Raw genomic sequence first — 15862 nt, 5'->3', positions numbered from 1 at the left:
ATAAAAGAGTTTCAGTTAAAATCCCGAGACCCCTCCGGATTCCTGAATCCGGGGAAATAACGTCCTTATCTTCCTTCCGGAAGGCTGTCTTCTACCCTTCACCGTTGTTGTGAACGGCCTTGCAACAATTGTAGCGACACAATCGTTGCAACTCGAAGCGGTCTCTGCTAACACTACTATTCGTTGTTGCTCTTCAATCGCAATTCTCGTAGTTATCGCTATCGCAAGTATTGTTGTTCTGATTTTCTTCTGGTTTTTAGTCCTTCATTCTACTCGTTTTTCACCGTCTCGACCTAGCCAGTTGATTTTCTGGTCTGTTTAGGGCTAAAAAAAAGTTATTATTTTTAGGCCATCAATCAAACGACTTTTGATCAGCTTTCGTTTACATGCGAACACAACCACCTAGCTGAGTCTCGGATCCTCAGACTACGTGATTGCTATTAAAAACACGGCTCAAACACCCTATTTTGTTATGTTTTTGTTGACAGTTCTATATTAAATTTATTGGAGATGGATTGACCCTTTCCTCTTTCTAGCTACTCATATTCTAAAACATCAGATATTACCGGTGTCAATTCAAACGTTTATGGCATCAGAGTGGCTAAAAAGTTAGTTTACTACAGTTTTTCACCATATATCAGTCTCTGGGGGACCAAGCCTCCGCTTCCGTGTTCTCCTTCTAATAACGTCGTTACTACTCTCAATTCGTGGCACGGGAGCGTTCGGTTCAACACTCCTTCCCCACTGAAGCCTCCTTTCCCACTATCTTCCTCTGCTAAGGGTCTTATCGTGCGTGATCGTCACGATAAGAGGCTTCGCTTTTCTGTGTTGACGTGCGACTGTTTTCCACTATATTTGCTGTTGTTCTGATTTTTTCACCCTTTTTTTAGTCAAAATGGCCGTCTTTTTGTTTTTTTGAGAAATATTCGTTAGTCAATCGAAGTTTTGAACATTTAAACTTCTAGAAAATTTCTACTTTCCTTTTTAGCACTTTTTCGTCGTTCAGGCCTTTAATCGTTCTTTTGTGTTCTGCCGGAAAGTTGCGGTGTGCCAGTCTGGCAGAATGGCACATACTCCCCGGACAGTCCCCATCAATGTCCCTATTGATCGCATAACACTGGGTTATCGTCAAGTAGTGTTCCAGTTCTCTATAATCAACCTCACAAATCGCATTAGAAAATGAAATTTATCTACTCCACCTCAACCCACTACGTGTCACAAATGGAATCATAATACATCCTACTGCCTTTCAACATTTTCACAAAATTTGCACCATGATGAGTGTCCTAGATAAATTTTCTTTTCTGACTATTTACGTCATCTTGCCATAAAATTTCTTTTAGCTCTTGCTGATTAAAAAGTTGGGACGTGGCACGGCCACGCACCCGTTAAAGTTAACTTAACGTCACTCACCAAGTATAATCAGTTATTTATGCGGTTCTCCTCAATATTAAAACTAAGAAACTCTGTGGCTAGGAAAGTTATTGAGTTACTCACACTCTCCGAGCGAGCTTACCCAAACTTACCATGTCGTCACACAGTGAATATGTGTCTTACACAGTTTAAAAACTTCAGTCGTGTTTAATTAGGTAAATATACTCACCTATGCTCTCCATATAAATATATATATATAAATAGCACAACTAAATTTTTCTTTCAACAATTTCAACAATTGCAACAATTTGCAAAGTTTGGTCTGGCCAAACTGGATCAAAATAAAATGTTTAACAGTTTCAAAAATCAAATTAGTTTTAGCACACAAAGACAATCAAGTTTTTCTCCTTCTCTCTCCGTATTTCTTTTCCATCTCTGGCTTACATCTTCATCACTCCATTGCCTCTTGCTCTTCGCCTCCACTGTCTTCTAGGACTTTCTCCAACATGTCCATGGAGTTGCGGGCCGTATCCCAACTCTCTTGTTCTAACAGCCTCGGTTTACAACAGCGTAGCAAGTCCACATTCACCTTTTGTTACTGGTTCCTGCAAAAGCTGTTGCGAAGACACAGGCTCACATTCTGTTCTAGGTCAGCTCGTAAGACCTCTCTTTTCTCAGTTTCTGTCACACAAGGCGCTCCAGCGACTCGCTTCACCGCCGTGGTTACAGCGTTTCTGTGCGTTAAGAATGCTCTTTTATAGGCTCCCGGTCCTATATATTGCTGGAATTATTGATAAGCTTCTGTGTTCCTAGACATATGACGCTTCGCGCGTTCATACATCCATGATGTCATCACTGCACGGAGCCAAGGCATCAATCTTTGCTTTGATCATATCCTTTCGATGGCTTTGGGTATTCTCAGAACGTTGCAGGTGGTTCTGAAAAGGTGCAAGTTGCGGTTCATCTTGACGTTGCTTAGCTGCTCAGGTGTCGGCACGGCCGTCTCCTGCTCACTTGTGCCCGCGTTAGCTTCCAACCATCTCACTGCCAGCATGGCACTAACCACCATGATTGACACTTGTTGATTCTGATCTGGCAATCCCGTGGAGTACAACTCCTCCACGTCCTATACCAATACCATATTCCCGCGTTTGGGGTACCATAACGTCTGCGCTAGGCAGTGACAAGCATACTCCCCATGGGTCATCAGTATGTTCCTTCGGGTCCGATACCCTGAGGCTCCCAGCAACGGTTCCACTTTCATCATTATTCTATGCACATCGTCCTTTTCTTCTATGGTGGGGAATTCAGTGGGTAACGCCCCACTAGCTTTCTGCTTCTGGAACTCGCTCACATTACCCTCGTTCAATCTCATGAAATCTTCTCCCGCTACGTCCTGCAACTCGCCTTCTGATTTCTTCGGGATGGCCCGAATGATCTTCGCCAATAAATCATATGACCTCTCCGACATTCTGGCCAACCTCACGCACTTTGGCACAGAGAAGAGTTGGTCGACCAACACCTGCTGCGTCCTCGCATCCATCACCATCATGTGCGTAGGGTACCTACTATTGCAATATGGTGCAGAGCTTGAACCCACCAGATATTTTGAACCAGTAGGTCTATGATAGGCTTCACTATCCTTCAAATTCATTTCATTTTCCAGAGCCTCTCGCCAGCCTCCAACCTTTTGCTCTGTCTGTATTGCTCCAGGGAATACTTCCACACTAAGGGACGTCACTAGCCCATGGGCACGCTCTAAGCGTTCAAGTGATTCTATCGAGCTCGTCATGCTGCAAAATCCCAAGGCAGTGATCAAGTTCACTTCCGTCACTCCATGACAGTCCGCGATCAACTCCATCTTGCCGAATGGTCTTCATGCATTCTCCCAAAACAGGAGAGGGGATACGATCCACCACGAACCTTACAAAGCAAAGAGCATCTTTACACTTAGCCCAGGCTATCGCCGAATCACCTCTAGAAATCAATATTCGCAGGGCTTCCATCAATTCTGATTCATGTTCCCTTGATTTCGAGTCATTGTTGGCTTCATATTCCGCCTTCTTGATGCCCATCAAGCACCAAGCCAATCGTACTTGCGAGTCAGTTCTTGTACACGGATACGCCAGGTATGCTGCCACCGTCGCAGGCGCATGCATCGTCTCATCGAGGTATCTTTGGAGGGCCGCCCTCCAAGAAATTTCCAGTAGCTTTTCCAGCCCGTTTTCGTTTGCCTCCGAGGACATTACCGTGCCGTATTCTTTCCGATTCAAAATAGAATTCTCGGTCAGCTCTTTTAGATACTCTTGCATGGCTTGCGTCTCATTCCAAGCCATCAGGTGCCCTCTCGCGGAATTCCTCACCTTTAACATCTCCACATAATTCCCTGCCGGATCTCCCGTGTGGACTGATTCTGGCAAATTGATTCGACTATACTCGACCACGTCGAGTTGTCCCTCCAACTTCACCCGAGCCATGTTGGTTTGCGAGGGCTTGTGATCATCAAGTCCTCCAGATCCGCGTTGGCTGATGACCTCCATTTCTAGTATCCGCTAGAGTCCGTGCATTCTTCTTCGATTTCGTGGCTGTTGTGATCAAACCTGCCAATAGCATAGGGGGTATCAGGTTCTCTTTTTCTCCCCATGTCCTTGCCCGCTCTCGCCTGAACGAGCTGCGCTTGCCAATGAGGCCACCACTGTGCTGGCTTTTGACTTCACCACTTTCTGGTTCACGGCTCAGCTTTCTGTCTTTCCTTTCAGCCGCTTCAGCCCTTTTTTGGCTCGTCTGACGGGTAATTTCCTCGTGACCTGCTGATCATCGGCACTGTCCTCTGTAACTGACTCGGTCAGAACATCAGACTCTATGGAGTTCATTATTTTCTCTAGAACCTCGCGCATAATGGGTTGGTTTAATCCCACCTTCAATAGGGACTGCGTCCCGTATCTTCGTATCACGTCCCGTTACCTCTCCATGAAGGTCACTCTGTTCCAGGTTACTCCTGTCTTACGTTCAAGTTCGCTCTGGTATCTCTCCCATTCCTCTTCCGGTAGCGTACTCAGGAACGATAACCTCATAGTCTCCTCAATTTTCCTCCTCCTTGGTGACTCATGGAGCAGTTTTTGTGGGTCCCTACTCCGCTAGTCCATTGCCAGGCCTATCGGACCCACTGGGGATAAGTTGGCCGGCGCCTCCTTCGTGGAGGACATGAAAGACGATGGCGTCATCAGCAATAGATTCCCATCGACTTCCCCGTCGTCGTCTTCACTAAACTGGTATTCCAGCAAGTCTCTGTCCAACGCTCCTAGGTCCATTTCACCCGACTTCTCTCTCTTTCCCTCCATGTGATCATCGTCCTGATCTATCCGCTCGTCATCATTCGTATCCGGTTTTGACTTAGGTCCCGATGGGCCTTGTCGCATATCCACGCCCGAGCCCGGCCGCGCCGGTACGGTCAGATCCCCTGCATGGTAGAATAACTCATCGTTCACTAAGAATTCTACCGACTCCTCGCCATGTGGCGCCAGATCATCCGCCGTTATGTACTTGCCTCCTCTGCACTCTTTTGCGACCTCCAGGATTACTAATGTCACCTCCCCTGACCACTTGAATCTTGATAGATCATCTGCGGGTGTGTACACATCATTCTACACCTCAGTCGAGACCTCTGGTTTCCTGGAAGGTGATGCTTTGATCTTCTTCCGGCTCCAAGCATCAGAAAATGTGAAGTCAAGCGCGGCTCCATCCCTTCACTGCACTTAAGCATTCTCTTCTCCGCATCACGAGCCGCTCCGATGCGAGGGGCAATTGCGGGAGATGTGACTACCAACAACATCCTCCTTATCGGTGGGTATCGGGGGCATTGGTCCGGCACTCTTGCTGGTTCCCCTTGGCGTGTGTGTAGGCTTACGGCCAAAGTGGGACTAGCATCGCCTCTCCTGTATCCTTCACCACTGGTCTCAGATTCCAAAGCTTCTGGTTGAACTGGACATGGGAAAGATTCTCGCGGCCCATTCGGCATTTGAAATGATTGTTAAAGTCCATCAGCACCAAGCCCGGCTCTTCTTTTCTTCCGAATAACCTAGCATTGCCGGCCAATCCTCTCAGCTCCTTCTGTTCCACCCAATTCAGCACGGAACAATCCACAACCGAGACTAGGTTGACATACAACACTGAGTTCCTGTATGCCTTCACTTGTACGTCCGGGAACCCGAATGACATCACCGGTCCATACACCACCGTGACGAATTCCCGCAATATATGAATTAGGGCCAGCGGATCGATCCGCATCATAACAGCCAGATCTGTCAGCAAGGGCATGCCGCAATACTGTTTACATCCACCCGCATCCGTCGCCACCCTATCTTCTCCTGTGACACTTCTGTTCTGTTGCAGGAGATATTGAAGCAAGAGGGTCCTCCAGTCCTTCATCTTCCTGAGCGAGGCGGTTTCCAACTGCGCGTTGAATTCACGACTCGTTCCCTGGAGCTGTTCGGGGTGGAGCAATAGCAAGAGCAAATCGCCCAACCGACCATATGTCATAGCAATCAGAGTGAGGAGTCCGTCCAATCTCAATTCGGCCAACGCTTGGGTGAAGAGATTCGCAGGTCCCTTCACGAAATTCTCGTGACCAAATGTCACGTACAAGGCTAATATCAGGCCGATCGACAGCTTCCGGATATCCTTGACAAAGCTCGCAATCAGGTTCCTGGAGACCCTCGGATAGTACGTTGAAAGGAAGGATGGCGTCCATCCCACTCCCATTCCACCCAAGACAGCGTCTGATCGTTCATATTGTGCCCTCGTGGCCAAGATATCATCTTGGAACTTATCCAATGACATCGTGTTCACGTCCTGCATCAACTGCAACATCATGCCCCGGCTTACTCCCTCTCATTAAACAAGTTTTTCAGATACGCGTGTATCTCTTTGATCACCGCCGGTGCATGCTCGAACGCATCTTCCCCCAAGGTACACAATCTCGGTGACAAGTACAACCATGAGTTGGTGTGCGGCTTCGTCCGCAAAGCCAGTGCCATGAGATCCTCTTCCGCTGACATCATGTTTTTCCTGACTGTCCTCCCCTGCTCGTTCTCTGCGTAATCCATCTGTCTGAACCAGAGATCATTAGCCACCTGTTGTACTAACAGGTGATCGTTATCTACCCCTTGTCTCAACTTCAGTAACCTGGCGAAGTTGGACAGCTCCAACCCCAGGACTTCATCTAACACCAACCGAGTTGTGCTACAATCCTTGAATCACTGTATGGCATTGGACATATCGGCCCAAAAGGCAGGAAGCTCTGATCGGGGTGGGTAGTAGTTATTGGGGTCCACCGTCCTGTTTGGCGCGGGTATTATCCCGCTGAATCGTCCCTCTGCTATCATTGTGACCATCGTATACACAAACTGAAGGGGTTCTGGAAATATGGCGTTCCCCGGTGATAACACAAAGCTGACCTTCACCACATTCTTGGTGAAGTGTCGTTGTACTGATGACTCCACATCGGCCATGGCTGAGAGCAATGTCATTATCGCCTCTCCCATGACTTCATTGCTCGGGATCGACCCATCCGTCAGACGGGAAAATAACCCTCTGCTCTGCAGGTGTTCATTCGAGCCGGCAATCACTATCACTTGCGTTTCCATGCTGACTACCCTTTGCATACTTATCATCCTGACTGTCCCCAGTCCAACTTAGGCGCCGTCAAGAAAATCACATCAGGCGAAAAGAGAGAACGGGGCGTGTAGAGGTAATCCGAACTGGCCACTATCAGATATTTGGCAGCCTTCATGTCCAAGGCATCATAGGCGGCAAACAGGTTGTCACCAATTGTTGCCTTCATCCAGCATATATCTTGTCGTCCCCTTCCACCGAGGTCGCTGGGCGATAATCCCTCGAGTACTCACCAGGCGCCTGGCCGGGTGGTTTGGCGAACTGCCTGTACATTTTGTGATGCTTGTTGTTAGGCTTACTCTCTGCGAGAAACTTGCCCTTCCGAGCAAGTGGCGTCAGTTCTCTGGCTCTCCGACCAACGTCCGCGAGAGATCGGGTGTTCAAGGGCCCAAAGGTATTGTCCTGAGGCAATCCATTAAGGTCCACGTGCCTGAGCGTAGTCGCGGTGCTAAACTGCTCCTGTTCCGCTAATAGCCAATCCACGCCCGGTATTCGATATAATCGTGGCACCGTGGGACCCTCTCAGCCGATCGTCTTCCTTGCGTCCTCCCGACACGTCAACGTGTTCATGTTCAACTTCGCTGACATGTCCGTCTTGTACTGTCCCCAACCGCTGGGGTCTGGACGGTTCCAAAGCAGCACGTAACTTCGCTCAACTCCCTCCACCGGCATTGCACTTGGCGACTGGTTTTCTGTCACGGCAGGAGTCGTCGTAGTGGCCGGATCGCCTGTTCTAGACACGGTCTGGGATCTAGTCTGATTCTGATCAACCGATCTCCCCAGTCGGCTCTCCAATGGTTATCTTCTAGGGAGAGGAGCAGTGCCCAACCTTTCTCTCACATCTGAGCTTGGAGCTACGGGAGCAGCTGTACCCGTTTCCGTTGCCAGGGGCCCTAGGTGATTGAAGAGTGATTCTAGCACGTTCCCCTTACTCTACCTCCTCCACTCGAACTGGTCCAAGCCAGTGAGTTGGTCGCCCTAAATTCCTGCTCCACTTCCCTCAACTGCGTCTGGAATACGTCGTTGATCCAGCGTCTCCCTTGCTGGGTGTTGAAATGTATTCCATCTCTGGTGAGTGCGAGGTGATTGAAATGTATTCCATCTCTGGTGAGTGCGAGGTGATCAATCATGCGCAGCATGTTCTCGAGATCCATAAGTCGCAGCTCGCCGGGGTTATTTCTCACCAGACCGCGGGTCATCTCGTTCCACCGGGTCACGTTGCCGTTCTAGAAATCAGCCACCAGAGTGCCCACCATCGGGTTCTGCGGTATCGTGCACAGCACCGCAAGTCTGGGCCTGTATTTCTCCTTCAGTTCATTCAGAAAGCAGACCAATAGAGGCTCCCACTTGCCCTCTGGGGTCACTGGGGCTCTCGAGATATCATTGGTTCCAAGCATTATCACCAACGTGTCCAGGTAATCCTCGCCCTGGAACTCCATCATTTTGATGACCTGAGCCACTGAAGCTCCTCCAAAAGATGGAGCAGTAGTCTGACCATGGACAAAGATCTCATTCAGATCCCTCACCAAACTATCTCCTATGACCAAGTGACGATTCCGTGGGGGAATTGCCTGGTTGCTCGTGGCGGGGTTCCAGCTCATGTCATTCAAGCAAGCTCGAGGATGCTCCGTGGCCACATGCGCGAAGTGGTTCCGTACCATCAGGTTCTTCCTAATATCCACTACACGAGACTTCTGAAAGGTTCCGCCATGCGCAGTCCCCGTTGACACTACAGTACGGTTTGCTCGCTCCGAGCTGCTTGAAGAACGGTCAAAGCGGTGGGAAGGGACGACCCTATCCAATGTCCCCCCAGTGGTCCTGTTCATCTCATCCATCGTTGCTCTAGCCAGCTGATTGAATGACTCTTGAAACTGAGGAGCGAGATAGGTGTCAGAGGGGTCTGGTATCGTGTTTCTCGGGTTGGGAGCAGACTGTGATGTCTGCTGAGGAGCCTCGGGCCCTCTCGGTGTCCCTGGACCCCTCCGAGGAGTTGATCGTCGCCAGAACCTCCGGTGACACTTGGCTCACCTTCGCCATATACAGCTGCTTCAGGTGCTTTATTTCATCCTCCTTGTAGGCCACCTGTAGATCCTCGAACTTCTTTTTCCATTCGTCCCTTTCTCGAGCTATCGCCCTAGACTCCTGCAGTTTGGCACACAGCTCGCTCTGATCCCTCTCTTTCTTCTCCAACGTCTCGATCGTCTCTGAGGTCTGTATCTCTATCTCGCTCACCCTCACTCTCTTCAGAGGAAGAGCAGCTGTTGGAGAGTCCGCTGAATGTGACGGGCCCGGCCCATCACGTAGTCTTTTTGCTCCGATGAGCGGCTGCGCAGATTGAACCGGTAGGGGCATCTCACCTAGCCGGTGATCCCTCTGCTCACCTAGTCCTGGCTCACGAGCCAAATCGTGGCCAGACTTTTCTCCTCGCCGCCATCTCATCAATCGGTTTCGACCTCTCTCGGTGGTCCCGGACTCACCGAAGGCCAGCATCAACACCACTTCTGTAGGGAGATTCCCTCGAACCTCTCGTCCTAATGCGTTGAGAAGCGCGACCACAAATATCGCCAGCCCCGGGTCTTCTCGTGTAAAGTCACAATCAATCTATCAAAAAAGATCAGATCCGGTCACACCTTTATCTGTGTCAGTTGTCACTCCTGGAAAAAAGAGGAATTTCCAGTGAAGAATAGGTTTGAGGATGCCTTGATGTGAGGGCGCTCGAATGTGACGGAGGGAGAAAGATGGAGGAAGCTCTCAGTGAACCCGAGAAAGCTATGAACACAGGAATTACCCCCAGCTGAAAAGGCGATGGTCGGGGCGTGCAATCCTAGCACCACACGAGAGCTGTTACAGGACCTGAGCTAAGAGGAATGGTCAACATGGCGACGCCATCTCTGGGACCCCCTCGAAAGAATCTGGAGTTGCAGCTTGGGAGTCATCCAGCAGGTATGCGCATGGTATTTTTAAGTAACGAGAGTAAAGAGAAGAACACCTTCGAGGTGAACAAAACAATTTTCCTGATTAAAAGGGATGATGGAAGTTCTTGACAGAGTTCAATCAGAAAGTGGAAAGGAAATTAGAGGTCGAGGAGTTCAAAGAGGACCTGGGGATAGTTGTGGATTTCGGTGAGCTTTTCTTGATGGGAACTGGACTGGATAAATTGGCGAGAGAGTAGTTGCTTAGCAAAATGATTAATCACGGGAAACAATGCCGAACTCTGTACCTAGATTCAGTAAAGACAACTCTACTCTTAAAAGGAAAACTGAAAAAAAAACTAGAGATAAAATTGAATAAAAATATAAACCCATTAATGTAGCTATAAAAATTGTTAAATTCCAAAAAAGAAAAAAGGAACTTGAGACAAATGAAAAGGGAAGGCAAGAATCAGAAAAGGACGGTCAAGAAAAGGAAGCCGCGTTGGTGGTGATTGTGTCTACGCCCTTGAGTAACGCGTCAAGGCCAAGGAACAGGAAGCGAGAGACGGAAGAAGGGAGTCCCTCCACGGAATCGGTGTTGGGTGCGAACTTGAAAGAGACACCTCCGATGGAATGGCGAGATGGCGGACTACATCTTATAGAGACAATTCGACATCTAGGGAATTGGCGGAGGGGATGGCCGACATGGGAAGGTCCAGTGACAGAAGAGGATTTTAAACCCCAACGGGTGAAGATCAAGAGAGGATCCACCAGTGCACAGACGTGGGAGTTGGATGTCGGAAAAGAATGGGTCACGAGTCAACACCAGAGACTCGGAAAACAAATCGCGAGCGATGCTATAGAAAAAAGCCTCAAGAGGAAGACGGCTCGTTCTTGGTGGATGGCCCTGGACACGATGAAGGAACTAGAGAGTTGTCTCAAGGTTGAACCTGGGAGAAAATCATGGTAGAGTACTTCGAGAACGGGATGATGGCACCCTCATCTGCCAAGCCCCTGATGGCGAAACCCTTCATACCAACGGAGGGCTAGTTGCTGTTCACGTGGTATCTAGCTGGGGCTGCACTGAAAGATCTGACTTCGTGCGACAAGTTGAAATTGGCCGATAAAAGCCTTCATGTCTACCAAATGATGATGCAGCTTGTTGCTCGAGACGATTCCGAATTGAGTCTCGAGAGGAGGAAGGATGCTACTTCTTGAGATGGATCATGTCAGTGATACCTAGCGCGGTGATACAAGATTGCTACCAGAAGGCAGCAAAAAAGGGAGAATAGTCTCGAGCATCATCTTGAATGTGTACCAGAACGCTGGACTCGAGAAGGGCGACGATTTCAGGCAATCTCTTGAGAACCATGCGAAAGTTGATGAGATCCGGAAATTCTAAAACAAGAAGTTCGACAGTATCCGTGACAAGCATCGTGTCATGATCGAGGCGGAGGAGTACTCGAAGGCCTCCAAGCGGGGCGAATATCAGTATGTCTCTGTCGTCTTGGGAATATCGAACAACCCTTTCTTGAGCTCAGAAGCAGGAACAGCTTTGATGAAATTTGAGGTTACAGAATTACTGAAGTTTTGGACGGATTGATAATTGAAATCGACACGACGTAAAGGGAAAAGACGAGCCGGGGCGTGCCTCTTGAAAAAGAACGTGAGATCATCTGTGTGCCACGATCAGAGAAAAGTGTGAAATTGAGGCTAGCTGGTGAAGATAACGTGTTGTTCACGAATCTGAGAGTAGTCTGGAGGCTGTTAAGACCTTCTTGGTGCCTACATCCTCAAGCGAGTTTGAATGAGGAGACCACAGAGCAGATAAAATTGTCATCAAGGGAAGACTAGAACGTAGGTAACCCAAACGCGTACAAAAGCTGATTGTGTCTCATCACGATGAGTCTGAAGACAAAGCAGACAAATCTAGTGACGAACTGCCGAAGAAAATGGAGCCAGAAACTTTATTCAAGAGAAGGAAATTGGCCACTGGTTTGGTGATGTCATTGTGAAGGTGCAGTGTGAGGTACAACTGTGATTTGGGCGACTATGCGAGTACAACTGTAATTTTGGCGACGTCACTAGGATTCTTCTCGAGGATGTGTAGTCTGGAGTTGCTTGAGTTGCTAGATTCTGAACAGCATCTATTCACGGCATTGAGTGGAAAACCCTGGTCTGGAGTTCTGCAGATTAATCAAAAACACATCAAGGGACGGAGGATGGGCTAGGAAGCCGAAATGAGGTTCCCGGTGAGTGAGGTCTATAGCATGCCAAGGACCGAGAAGTCTTTGGTTGGATTGATGATGGCAAAAATATGCGGGAGCCGTAACCTATTGCACATAACGTTGGTGGAGGCGTCCAGTCAGAGGGTAATGATTGCCAAGGCTTCTCGGTATCGAAGTGTGTACGACTGGCAAGAATTTCACATCAGTCGCACCAGTTGCTTAAAAAATTAGGGGAGCAGGGCCTGGACCCAGAGTAGAGGACTTGAGTGATACTTGGGGAGAAAAATTCTGAGTCTTGAGAAAGCAAAATCTAGTGAATTTAAAAAGGCGAGCAGCAAGGTATTTAATAACGACCCTGCGTGGACGAAACTGACTCTATCTACACGAATATGATGGATTTCGAATCTTCGCCTGAAGCATATGGAGAACGCAGACTCAGGTGTTTCAACTTGACACATGGAGACTTTCCATGTCATTGCATGGAACATACTTTGTGGTATCAAGAGAGGAGCAACCTCTGCTTGACATGGGATATTGAGGAAATCCGGGCAATAAAAAACCAGATCACCAACAGAAGGTGAGCATCTTTGTGGTAAGTCGATGCTGGCACTGCGATGGATTGAGGAGAACGTGATCATAAACCGAGAGTCAAAAGCACTGACCGTGGAAGCGATACATGCGATTGATTACGGGAGGAGGCTTGAGTTGCTTGAGACTGCTTGCATGTATTCGCATACTGATGGAGGTGAAGCGTATCTGGAGCCGAGTGCAATTTTTCCCGTGGTTCAGGGCGACATTGACCTCTTATTTGTAAGTTTGACGAATAACCACGTGAAGAGGCATCAAAAGCAGTATCGTCAGTTCCTGGCGAAGATAGGGCATGAGCCTTTCTGGAGGGAATCGATACTGGAGGAAGATCTAAAGAGAAACGGAAGGCTTTAGTTTTCATCAATCCTTTTGCATGAACAGAGAGCCAAAGCTGAAGAAACTACTGAAACATTCCAAAAGAATTCAGGAACAGAAAGAGTGGATGCGGGCTTACGAGCAACTGAAAGCATGGAAAGGAATGGATCAACTCCGATTATGAAGAAGAACTGACAAGGCAGATGACGGTGACGATCGCATCTGGGCCCAGTAACTCAAATGCAAGAGGGACAAATTGCTCGGGGTGGACAAGAGGGTCAAGTACTCGGGGTGGATTCTCAAGTCTCGAGTAGGGAAAAAGAACTGGGGAGTGAGCGTGAACTCAGATAAAATCTGAGGGAACAAAAACAGAACTTTAACTTACGTACTATTGTTGTTTAATACGCTTATCTATTTATATCTAAAAATTTTACTTGAAAATTATTTGACTGGGTTGATCGAAAGAATTTTCAAACAGCTTCCAAACCTGAAACCCAAAGTGCAGGTGGAATTTAACTAAAATCCAAGGTGCAGTTGGACATTTTACATGGCTGCGATTTTTGGGGACGTAGATGAGGTTGAATTTGCTGCAAAATTCTCTAAATGACACCACTGGCATTGTGTCTTGAAACACACTCAACTTTTTGGAGGCTCACTGACATGAAGACAACTCGGGATTAGGGCATCGATCTTGAGTCCGTGGAGTAGAACAACAAAGCAGTTTAGAGTTGGAAGAATTGGCTGAAGAACACAGGAAAAAAACTGGCAGAAATTGAATTGAAACGGCTTGAGTTAGAAGATGAGTTGTCGGAAATCAGCGAGAACGCTGAGGAAAGATGTTTAACTCGAATCTCTCCACAACTAACAATAGACGAAAAGGATCGTACGCGTCACTGGGTCGAATCTGTCGACCACAACCAGCCTGATGCTGTTGTAGTTCCCAATCAAGAGCAGCACGTTCGTTCAACAGCGCCTGAGGCAACTTATCCTGCATCAACAAATTACTTGGTCTCATCAAGTTTTACAGGAATGAATAATGGCCAGGAAGCTTCTAGTGATCCGAGATTGTATTACAGTAACCACATTCACGGACAACAACATAATTTGTCGAATTTGGTCCGATCGCAGGTTTCCGTTAACAATCCAGTATGGTTACAGCAGGTCATTCAACCTGTTTCTAATAATTTGCATCAGCAAATTTTTTGTCCACCCAGCCAGTGCTAGGTAATCTAAACACAGGGTCAGTATCCGTCCCGATAACTTCTGAAAATTATTTTGCTCGGACAACATCTGCAGAAGTTCCTTCTGATGTAGCACCGTTCGTTCCTGCATCAACAACAACTAATCAGGTTTCCTTAAGTCATCAAACTACAGGATCAGTAGTAGCTGGCTACCAAGCATCTGTAATCCCATCCCAACAACATATGGGTGTTCCCGTTAGTAGTTATAACTTTTCAAGTGACCACTATAATCCTTATAGTAATTTGTGGAGACCAGCTGTTGCTGCCCCTTTGATGTCAGCTCAGCAACACTGCGTTCCTTCGACAACTGTTTTTTCCGCAGTAACTCCGATTGTTCCTCCGAATAATTTTGTTCCTTATACAAGTGGAGGGACTGTATTCTTTGCGCAGCCTGAAAAATGTTCACATGCTAACCAACCGTTCGTTCCTGATTCTCACGGTAATTCTTCGAGTTACACAGAGCCAACTTCCAGTAATTCACCTTGTGCAGACGTCGAGTGACCACTTTCGACACGAGAGTTGGTTAATATACTCATGCACAGCCGAAAAAATCACCTCCGTGAGTGGAAGCTGAGCCAGTTCGATGGCAACCCTCTTAATTGGCATGAGTGGTTTGGGCAGTTCATATTGACCGTCAATTCAGCCATACTCAGTAACGATGAAAAGCTTACCTATCTGAAAACGCTCGTAGTGGGTAAAGCAAAAACCGCAATCGCTGAGTATAGCTATAGCGGAGTACTATATAAAGACGCATTAGCAACTCTTCAAAGAAAATGCGGGCAGCCGCATGCTGTAGTAGGGGCTCATCTAGATAAATTGAGTAATTTTCCGCCGCTGAAAATGCATAACTCGGAAAACGTAATTGGATTTCCCTCTGCAATTTCTGGACTTGTTGCCGTATTCAAGTCTCTGTATTTTAACGACGACCTGAAAAGTGTTAACTTACTGAATCAAGCTGTGAGTAAGCTTCCTCCAAACCTTAAGGAGGCGTGGTCGATGCAAACCGTAAGACGCCAATGGCATAGACCAACTCTGCTAGATTTCAACGAATGGCTTAAAGAAAAGGCGTAGGGCCATGAGAAGCTAAAAACAATTAATTCTAGGGTTAAGTCTGAAGAACCAGTGAAGCAAAAGGTAGGTACAAAAGTGTTTGCTAGTAATGCAAAGGTGTGTGATAAGACTAAGGAAAAACCAAAGCTCCCTCCATGTTCTGTATGTTAGGGTCAACACGCTCTTTGGAATTGCGCCGTATTCAGAGAGAAAAACGCTACGCAACGAGCGAAACATGTAGCCGAACAAAAACTTTGCTGGGCAATCACAGTTTTCGTAATTGTAGCAAGGCCAGAAAGTGCCCCAAGCCAGATTGTGAAAGCACGCAAAACGTGCTCTTACATGTAGCGGAGAAAATTTTTCCTCCTAAGGATACTAAAAGTTCCCCGACGTCAGGTAACGCAAACACTAAACATGTATCGACTAACGCTGCCGTCGGCGATATTCATAGCCAGGAGTCAACTAAAGGCCTCCTGCCAGT

This window comes from Symsagittifera roscoffensis, chromosome 1 (genome assembly GCF_963678635.1).
Source record: "Symsagittifera roscoffensis chromosome 1, txSymRosc1.1, whole genome shotgun sequence".
NCBI lineage: Eukaryota > Metazoa > Xenacoelomorpha > Acoela > Convolutidae > Symsagittifera > Symsagittifera roscoffensis.
This window is presented reverse-complemented; position numbering follows the sequence as displayed.